This window comes from Toxorhynchites rutilus, chromosome 3 (genome assembly GCF_029784135.1).
Source record: "Toxorhynchites rutilus septentrionalis strain SRP chromosome 3, ASM2978413v1, whole genome shotgun sequence".
Classification (NCBI taxonomy): domain Eukaryota; kingdom Metazoa; phylum Arthropoda; class Insecta; order Diptera; family Culicidae; genus Toxorhynchites; species Toxorhynchites rutilus.
The window spans coordinates 233308566-233319302 of record NC_073746.1 but is presented as its reverse complement, the minus strand read 5'-3'; positions in this window follow the sequence as shown (position 1 = coordinate 233319302).

The window sequence follows — 10737 nt, the reverse complement described above, 5'->3', positions numbered from 1 at the left end:
TGGGCCTTTCTTAATTTGCGTAGGGCCTTACGTCGACCTTTGATCGCTGCCTTCAGCTCAGGCGACCACCATGGGACACATTTCCTGCCAGGGATGCCACTGGTTCTGGGGATGTGCACCATTGCAACTTCTAGGACAACTTTGGAGAATTCCTTGGCTGTCCAATCTCGTTTAGCGGAGAGGCGGTTTTCAATGTCAAACTGATAGCCAGCCCAGTCAGCGTATTCAAATTTCCATCTTGGCCTTGTTGAAAACTCTGGAGAAGTTTGGCCGAAGGAAGTGAAGATTGGAAAATGATCGCTTCCGCAAGTATCATCGTGGATGTTCCAAGAAAGTTTTGAAGATAGTTTGTCTGATACTATAGTGAGATCGATGGCTGAAGTAGTACCAGAATAATGGATTCTGGTGTGTTGGCCGTTGTTAAGAAGGAGAAGAGAATGGTCGGATATGAAATCCTCAATGATGGATCCTTTTCGATCGAGGTATGCACCTCCCCAGGCGTATGAGTGGGCGTTGAAATCACCCATAAGCATGATTGGGGCGGGAAGTTGGGCGAACAGATGGTCCAGTTGGCCGCGTAGAGTGTTCGGATCGGAATCATTAGTGATGTAGATGCTAACGACGGTGATTGGAAAGGGGTGTTTAATGCGCACTACCACTGCCTGAAGATCAGTGGTAATGGGAAGAAGATCATGTGGAGTGCCATCTTTGATTGCGATTGCAACTCCGTTTTTTGAGGGGTTGGGACCCTCTTTGAAATATGTGATATATTTTGAGATGAAGTGTTTATCGAAGTTGTTTGGAGTCATAGTTTCTTGAAGGGCTATGACTGTGGGATTAGAGTTTGAAATAAGCATTTTCAGTTCTAGAATATTTCGTCGGATACTTCTGATGTTCCATTGTATCCCGAATTTCTGTGTTGGAGTGAATGTGTTGGTGTTTTTAACTCTAATTCCTAAGTCTTAATTGTGTGTATGTTTGAACTATTCAAAGAGAATTAGTTCGATGGTCCTTTACCCTTGGAAAGAGAAGCTTTCTTCGAGGTATTGATGTCGTTCTTGTTTGGTGTAGAGGTATTTGGAGAGTTTGTTGTGTGTGTGTTGTTTTTTGTGGAATGTGCCTTGTTGTTGTTGTTTTTTGTTTGATGTGTGTTGTTGTTGGTGTTGTTGTTTCTTGTTGGTGTGGTAAAGTTGTTATTTGTTGGTGATGTAGTTCTTAGATCGTTTTTTGTTCTTTTCTTGTCTTTGTTAGTTTGGGTTTCATCTTCAGATTTTGGATCTGAATCTGAGGATGAACCTTTCGAAATTTTTCTTTTGTTTTTTTTCAGGCCTTCAGAAGTATCCATTGAAATTACCGATTCACTATCGGATTCGGTTGTTGAACTTTCAGTAGACGATTCTGTCATGGTTGTGTCTATGATTGAGGGGGTGCTTTCGCGACTAGAAGCGGCCGAAACGGCCGAGGCGCAGCTGCATTTGCACTTGCAGCCAGCTACTGGTTCCCGAATGTTGAGCCTGTCTTGCAAGACGCTCGAATAAGTTGGACCATTTTGGGTGTTGGAAATGATTTTTGCTTCTTTGTAAGAGATACCACGATCGATTCTTATTTTTGTGATTTCATTTTCCTTTAGCCATACGGGGCACTTCCTGCTGGAAGAGGAGTGGTTCCCTTGACAGTTAATGCATAGTGCTGGTGTATTACACAATTTAAAATCAAAATCTTTGGGGTGCTCTTTGCTGCAATTTCTGCAAAGCGGATTCTCACGCTTGCATCTTTTGCTGGTGTGTCCGAAGTTGAAACATTTGAAGCACTGCATTGGATTCGGATAGTAATTCCGAGTCCCAGCGCGAATGAAACCGAAATAAATGAATTCGGGAACAACAGTTCCACGAAGCGTTATGATTAGTGTAGCTGTGGGGATAATTTCTTCTCCTACCTTTCTGGTGATTCGCTTGACATCGATCACTTTCTGATCGGAAAGCTCTTTCAGCAATTCGGTTTCGGTGATATTAATCACGTCTCTGCATGTAACCACGCATTTGCGTTGGTTTAGGGTGGGGTGGAAAATAATCTCAACAGGTGTGTTGTCAATAAGTTTGTTAATTTGGAGAAGCTTACCTACTGATTCCTCGTCCCTGGTGGTAAGAATATATTGAAGGTTCTTTTTTTCGTCTCTCTGTGGTTTGGCACTGTTGAAGTTACTGAAATTTTTGATTGCCGACGTTATAGTCTTGCTGACTACGAAGGGGTTGGATGGGAGAGCCTTGTCTCCTGTAGCCCTCAAGAGCAGTATCTGCAGGTTGCCATTCGATGGGTCCGCCCAAAGTGGAGCGGTGGCTTCGGTTGGCTTACCTTCATAGAAGTTTGTAGCCCGGCCTCTCGGAGGCCCTGAGCTACTGGAAGCCATGTTGATTGTCGGCTACACCTTAGGTGTAGCCGGAGAAAAGATTTTTCTTTTGCAGAGCACTTTATGAAAAAATTGAATATTGGGCTAATCACTTGCGGATATGTACCAAGAAATTCACACTATTTTTTTGAAAGCACTTATAAGAACCACCAATGTGCTCGAAAGAACGCGAGCGATTCACTATAAAATTTTCGTTTTAGAATTTTTCTTCACTTCACCGTCAGTATGCGGATATATTTTTAAAATATTATTAATAATTATCACTACCAAAAACTAGTCACTATCACACAGCTTATGCCTTTCGAACGGCTTCCGCCGATCCAGAAAGGGGCGTGATGCCGAAAAAGCGCGCGCTTTTTCCGGCGAACCGGTGAGCACCGCCACCGCAGTGAACGTTTGTTGATATCCTCTTCTGCTATCCTCGGGTTGCGATGCTGAAAATCAATTTGTATTTAGGACTAATCAAGCCTTCAGAAAGGCTGCTCTAAGCATTTGATTAGTTGTGCGAGAAAACTCCTATTTTTCCGTACTCTTTTACAAGGGCGCTAAAAACACGACCGAATCGGTTGAATGTCAGTAGCACCTGAAATATATATATGTTGATGCTTCTGAAAAGAACCTTTGGTGTTGTGTTTTTGTTATCGCTCGATATTCCCATCTTGTTCGGTTAAACCTTCCTGTTTAGCTATTGCGTTTGCCACTCGCCACAGCTTTCACAGTTGGAAAATTTCTTCCCATCCAGCTTGTGACATGTTGTTCAGTAAATTACATTTAATGCGACGTGCCGGAGAAACACTTTGCCACTCACTGAAACTAATTGTTGCCTTGATGAGCGCCGAACCGAAGCTGCTTTGTTTTTGATGCGGGTTTTCTGATTGTCGTGAGCAGCTTTGCAAGCCAACTCGAGCACTCCGACGGCCGAAACTCTATAATCGCTGTTAGGTATACTGGTGCTCCGGCACCAATCCGTTCGGCCTAGTTACCCTTGCGGAGCAATCAGTGAATGCGACCAACAGGGAACTGGAGACCTGCACGGTTCGAGTGAGACTTTGCCTTTCCCTTAACTTGTCCTCCTTTGTTACGTCCACGATGCCGATGCCGTACAACCACACGGGTTTACGGTTTGAAAGAAAATAAGATATTTTTTTGGGGTCCGCGTGTTTTATACTCTAGCGGTACACACTCACAGGATAGAGACAAATCGGCAGACTCAGCCAGAGGGGCGAGTCCAACGAGACGAGATTTTAACCTGTAATTGAACATTTGCTATGACAGTGGTACAGTGTCGACTTTCAATGTGGGGTCATAATTTGGATCTCTATGTTTACAAAAATGTCCAACTAAATAAGTCGCATTACATGTCCGTCCAATTAGCTAAATGTCGAACTAATTGTAAATTACTGTACTTTCAATCTGGAAACAATTTAAGAATTGGTGAAAATTGAATAATCAGGAAAGTCCCTGAACTTATTGATAGTTAATAAGCTCAGAACAACTGCCAAATTCACATACTCATCAGATCCTGGCAAACAAATTATGAAAAAATCAATTTATGTTTTATTATTATTTTGGATAATGTTTTAGAAAGCATTGAACTGTATTTCCTAAACTCTTTTTTGGAAGGTTTAATGGCCCTGAAAAGCGCCTTGTTTTATGGAATGGTTCCAATTTAGAAAACTTAGTACTCATGGTTTTGAAAAAAACCATTTCGAACGCCCTCGATGCCGCCTTGTTCTGGATTTGCCACCAAAGCAGTTTGTATAAAGAACAAACTTTTTTCTTCTGCTACCTGATGCCGTTTTGCGATTGCGTTTGCCACTCGCCACTCGCTGCAACTGCCTGTTGTTGTCTTGATGTCCACCGAACCGAATGTGTTCTGTTCTGAATGCGGGTTTTCTTATCGTCGCGAGCAGCTTTGCCAGCTAACTCGATCACTTCGGCGGCCGAAACTATATAACGCCGGCTAGGTGGACTGGTGCACTGGTACTAACGCACTCGGCCTAGCTACCCTTGCGGGGAACTCCAGTTCAACACGGTTCGAGCGGGATTTTGCCTTTCCCTTCACTTTTCCTCCTTTATCATGTCCAGACATGGCTGCTTGGGTTGGTTTGTTGATGTGTTGTGATGCGAACCGCTGTGGTGTATGGTTTGAATGAGAATGATCGTTACGGCAGCGGAGCGGGGATTTTGAAGCTGACTGGCTGGCTCGAGAATTACGGATGTGTGAGACTGCGACCAATATTTTGTTCATTTTTTTCTTTTTCCTTTCCAATCGTGCTTCATTCTATTTCGCTGCTGCTCTGGTTGCCCGTTTTGGTCGGTACGATTTGAGGAGCACAAAATGGACCAATCAAAAATGGGCACATAGTGCATTTTGACAATGCTTGATATTTCACAATTATTCAATTATTTATCTCAAGAAAAATTAAATGTTATTCGTTATGATAGATGCGTAGATATATTTCCTATCAATTGATGCAAAAACCTTTGCGATCTATTGAGAAATGCTCGAATTATAAGCGTTCCAAATCTTGCATTTTTTCCTACTTGTTCAGTGCCTAGATTTCCATTTCACCCCCTATATCTTCCGGTTAGACGTAGTCCTACGTCAAAAACGTCAAAAAATCTTATATGAAAATTGCACATGAAAAAAAATGTGTTTGAATGATGTGTTTTGGTAGAAACATCAGGCAATATGCCTTCGGGCCTTCTAGTTCGATGGGAGATTAATCTGCCTCCCTAAAAGAATATTGCTCATGGCATCGCTTGGTGCCACCGAAAGCAGACTCGTTTGCTGAGGAGTGCTGAGCGACAATGAAAATGTCTTTCTAAAGATAGGTCGAGAAAGAGTATGAACTAGTTTTCTTCGCAAGGGCCCTTCTCAGGGCTAGAGACGAATGAACGTAAAGTTTAAAGTCTCTATAATTCAAAAGAAGAAAAATATTGCTACCAGATGTCACGAGCTTCGACATTTTTTGCTACTATGGTGCTACTCGCCCGTGTAGTTGGCGCAAAGGAACCGCAAAAATATTATTTTATAGAATTCTTTCATGCATTTGTCTGATACGGGCTGTGTATCGTTCGTTCTTGTTTTTGAAGGGACTTTAACCCAAAGGTCATTCGTCCCTAATGGGCTGTGTATCGGTAATAGGTAATGAATTAGAAAGACTTTAAACTCTGAGAATTCATTCGTCTCTTATCGGGGCTGTGTATGACTGGAGCGTTCCGTTATATACGTGCATGCATATGTCCTTCGCTTCTTTTGCCAAATCCAGTAAAAGGTGGTTGATGAAACGTATGTTTTTGACGTGATACGTTCCATGTTAGTTGTTAGTAGAAAATGTAAAAATAAACAGTATTTTTGATCAGTTTTATGTAGTTTTTGTGGTAAGTGGAAAACAGTAAAATAAACTCTTTTGTTTCAAAACAAATTGATAGTCCTGAGAAGGACTGGAATGGTTTAATGGGTTGTACGGAATCTGCTGCGTTTCAGTCGGATGTAGCAGTTTAGTTCTGGGAGCGGTAGCTTTTACGGATTCGCTGATGCTTTCCTTGACTTTGGCGCCATCGGCTTCTGTGCGTCGATTTGCGAGGGTTTGATTGGCACCACCACGACGAGCTAAACGACGGATAGCGGGTGTGATACGATGCGATGCAATGCACTTCGCTCCTCTGCCTCCTTTGCCGCATCCAATTGTTGATGTGAAGAGGAGCGCACCAGCAATGCACACTAGATTTAATTCGATGCTCTTCGCTGCTTCCTCTTCTTTGTCCCCTTTGCCGCACCGCATCCATCGCTGGTTGCCGATGGCTTCCTCTCCTTTGCCGCACCGTATGGTGTTGGTTGATTTGTAGAACACTGCACACTAGAAGCCTAGATGTTTGCCGATCTGAGCGTTGAACGAGAATGAGATCCAAAAATGCTACCGTCCTTTTATATCAGTTGGTATGTGAGAAATAGGCGTCCCCCACTCGCTCGCCATGCAAATATTTGACTTATCGGGGAACGAAAGAAGCGAAGCAGGCGAAAAAGAAATGACGTCAATTTCGACCAATCAGTACCGTTTGGATAGGGGTTGAGATTTTTCAATTGTTCGATAGTTAATTACATGATATATATTATTTTATTCAAGGTGGAAAATTGTTATAGAGTGCCGCAATGTTTTGATGTAAAAATCTCATCAATCCGTCATGAAATGACTGAGCAATAAGCGTTTGAAATTGGACATTTTTCACGATGCGATCGATATTCGTTTTTCAATTTGTACCCCAATATGTTCCCGAAAGACGTAATCCTACGTCAATAATTGGACATTTTCATCTCTAATTGGATATTTTGTAAACATCGAGTTTGGTACCTGTGTGGAACGGGTTGAACTACTCAAAGCAGTGGGTATTGTGCACTCATTGTGAGCACCCATTCCACTGGCTCATCGTAGCAGTCGCCATCGCATTACCCGCTTTCGGTTTCCAACTATTCACCAGGTAGGTCGTGCGGAAACACAACTCATGGAGTGGTCCCTTTTTCCTGGTGGCAATCTGGTATTCACAAATCGGTCACCAGGAAGGGAGTCAAATTTCAATTAATGTGGTAAAGCGCTATAGACAAACATGTTATATACAAACATGTCACAGCTAAATAAAACCGTTTAAATTTTTGCATTTTCACATGCGAGAGTAGTGGATGAACTGGATGAGAATGAAATTCTACAAAATCATCTCTTCTTTTTCACATAAATTTGCGAAAGCCGAACATAGTAGGCACCGTTCGAATAAGCGTCAGTTTATTTGAGAGCCGCCGGCAGCTGTTTGTAAACAATACCGACAGCAATTCCAATATGGCTGAAAGTGCATTTCATATGATTGTTTCACCTGGTATATATAGAGGCGCCATGGTATATCCTAAGGTGAGGGCGTTTCGTCACTAAATTGGTTAGGGGATAAAGTGGTTTCGAATAAGCAAGAGAAAAACGCGGTTTCACAAACTAAGAAAAACGTGTATTCACATGAAAGGTTCGTTTTTAATAACAAAAACATTCGATAGCATGTGCTCAGACAATTTGACATTACATAAACAGTAGAGGCTTAATCGCATGTACACCTGGTTGTAGTGGTTGTACACTCAACACCCCTGCTCAAACACGGCAACCATCTAATCCAAGCTTGACGCACATATTCTGGAAAGTAGACTTCGGAAGACCTTTCGTCATGATGTCCGCCTGCTGCTCCGTTGTTCGCAAATAATCAATCTGAATCACTCCTTGCTGTACCAATTCTCGAAGAAAATGGAACTTGGTATCTACATGTTTCAACCTTCCATAATCGCGAGAATCTTCTGCAATCCTGATGGTGGACTGATTGTCTTCATATATTTGAACAGCACCTTCAACTTTCTTGTCGAGTTCATTCAGTAGCCGCGTCATCCAGATAGTATGACATGCTGCAGTACAAAGAGCCGCAAGCTCAGCTTCGGTGGACGACAACGAAACCGTTTGCTGTTTCCGGGTTATCCAGCTCACTGTACAGCCAAACAGTTTGAACACACATCCTGTTACAGATCGACGATCAACAAGATCATTCGCCCAGTCCGCGTCTGAACACCAACAGTAAAGGCATTTGTTTCTCCTCCTTGTAGATCAATCCAACAGCTAAAGATCCCTTTATATACCTCAACACTCGTTTAAGATGTACCCAGTGTACTTCATTCGGACAGCTTTGAAACTGGCTGAAGTAATTTACTGCTGCTGATATATCCGGTCTTGTTGTGAGTGAAGCATATATCAATACATCCTATTAGCTCGCGATACGGTTCCGAAGTTCTCAACTTCTCCTCACCTTTTCGTAGGCGCAGCTTGTTTTCCATTGGTGTTGATATTGGCTTACATTCGAACATTTCAAAACGCTTCAACAATTCCTCCAAGTAATCCCGCTGGCTTATCTTCATTTCGCCACGTTTCATGTTCCGTTCGATCTTCATTCCTAGAAATTGCTTCACCTCACCTATATCTTTCATTTCGTATTCCGCACATAGAAGACGTTTGATAGTTTCAAGTATCTCCAGCGACGAACAAACAATCAACATGTCGTCGACATAAAGTATCAGTATCACCTTCTCTAAACCATTACCTCGAACGTAAAGACATTGATCATTGACACTTCGAATAAACTTTAATTTCTCCATAAAGTTGTGGAATCTATCATTCCACGCCCTCGAAGACTGCTTCAATCCATATAGTGATCGGTTAAGACGACAATATAGCTCTTTCCCCTGAACCCTTCCGGCTGAGCCATATAGATCTCCTCCTTCAGTTCGCCATTCAGGAATGCCGTTTTTACATCCATCTGGTGAATGTGTATCCGGTCTCGATTCGCAATCGCCAATACCATTCTTAAAGTATCAAGCTTTACTACAGGAGAGTACGTTTCCGTGTAGTCAAAGCCCGCTCGTTGGCTGAAGCCTCTAGCTACTAGCCGTGCCTTGTACCTATCAGGTTGATTATCATATCCTCGTTTTATGGTAAACACCCATTTACATGTAATTGGAGAACGTCCTTCGGGTAATTTCGATATCGTCCAAGTATTGTTTCGCTTCAAGGAATCCATTTCGTCATCAATCGCAGCCTTCCAAAGATTCCAATCATGGCGCTTCTTCAAGTCAACAATAGTATTTGGTATGTTGTCAACAAAACTCTTTGCACTTAAAGCAAATCCAGCAAACTCCATATCAAAATCCTTATGCCACATGGGTGCAGTTCGACTACGTCGAGGCCTATCATGTCCATTCTCGACCTCAGATTCCCCTCTTTCAGCTTCTCTGATAAAATCGGTAAATTCTTCTTCCTCAGCTGATGGCTCTAAATACTCATCTTCAGACGACGATTGATCTAAATTTTCTTCTAAAACTTCATCTTCTTTATCGAAATCTTCACCGGTTTTCTTCACTCGAAAATACTGATCAGCAGTACCGCTATCAATTTCTCGTTCAGCAATCACACCACTTTCGATAATATCGACATCACGAGCAACAATGATTCGCTTCTTCTTTGGATCTCAGACACGGTACCCGTTAGGCGAGTATCCAACCAAGACTCCTTTCCACGCCTTTGCATCCAATTTCTTCCTGTGCTCTTTGGGTACATGTACAAACACTTTGCTCCCAAAAGCCCGAAGCTTTGATACATCAGGTTTCCTGGATTCCCAAAGTTCGAAAGGTGTTTTATTAACATCAACTGCATTCGTTGGACTCCGATTCACCAAGTATGCCGCCGTCTGTACAGCCTGACCCCAGAAGCGCTTATCGATAGCACAATCCTCCAGCATCGCCCTGGTCTTTTCGACAAGCGTGCGATTCATTCTTTCACTCACACCATTCTGCTCAGGAGTATACGGCACTGTCCACTCAACCTGAATCCCTTTCTGCTTGCAAAATAGCTCAAATTCTTTACTGCGATATTCGCCACCGTTATCACACCTCAATGTTGCAATCTTCACACCAAATTTCGCGGTCACTAGGGCTTCATACTGCCGAAAATATTCCATCACCTCGTCTTTGGATTCCATTAGATACACCATTGTGAAATGGCTCCAATCATCCACAAACGTCACGAAATACTTCATACCGTATAACCCTATTGGCGACACAGGCCCGCACACATCCGTATGCACTCGCTCTAGAACACGCGAGGAACGCCTATTCACACCGACCGAAAAAGGTTTTCTAGTTTGCTTACCAGCAATACACGGTTCACACACGACAACATTGTCTTTTGAAAAATTCAAACTTAACGGAAGTCCTAACACCATATCGTTCCGAACTAACACTTTGAGGTTTTTATCACTTAGATGACCGAACCGGCGGTGCCATAGTTCCAGGTCCTTCCGAATACGTCCATATGTTAAAAAGCAATTATCACGTTCATTTAATCCGGCCGAATTGAACATAAGCTCATATAATTTATTTCGACGTTCAGCACAAGCAACAAGAACAGAATCCCGATATACCTTTGCTTTTCCAGCGTTAAAAACAACTTTCATACCAGCTTGTTCGACTTTCATCACTGAAAATAAGTTACAACGGAGTTTCGGAACGTATAACACATCATTGATCGTACAATCAATCTGCTTGCCATCCACCAACGACACGACCTTTACCGTAACACTATGCTTCGCAACAATTGTTTCACCATCCTTGGCCACGGCTATTTCAACTGGCGCATTCAGTGGCCGAAGCTCTGTGAAAAGCTCTCGATCTTTCGCTAGATGATCCGATGCACCAGAGTCTAGATACCACCTGACATGATTATCTACCTGCGATTCCACATCACCTCTAA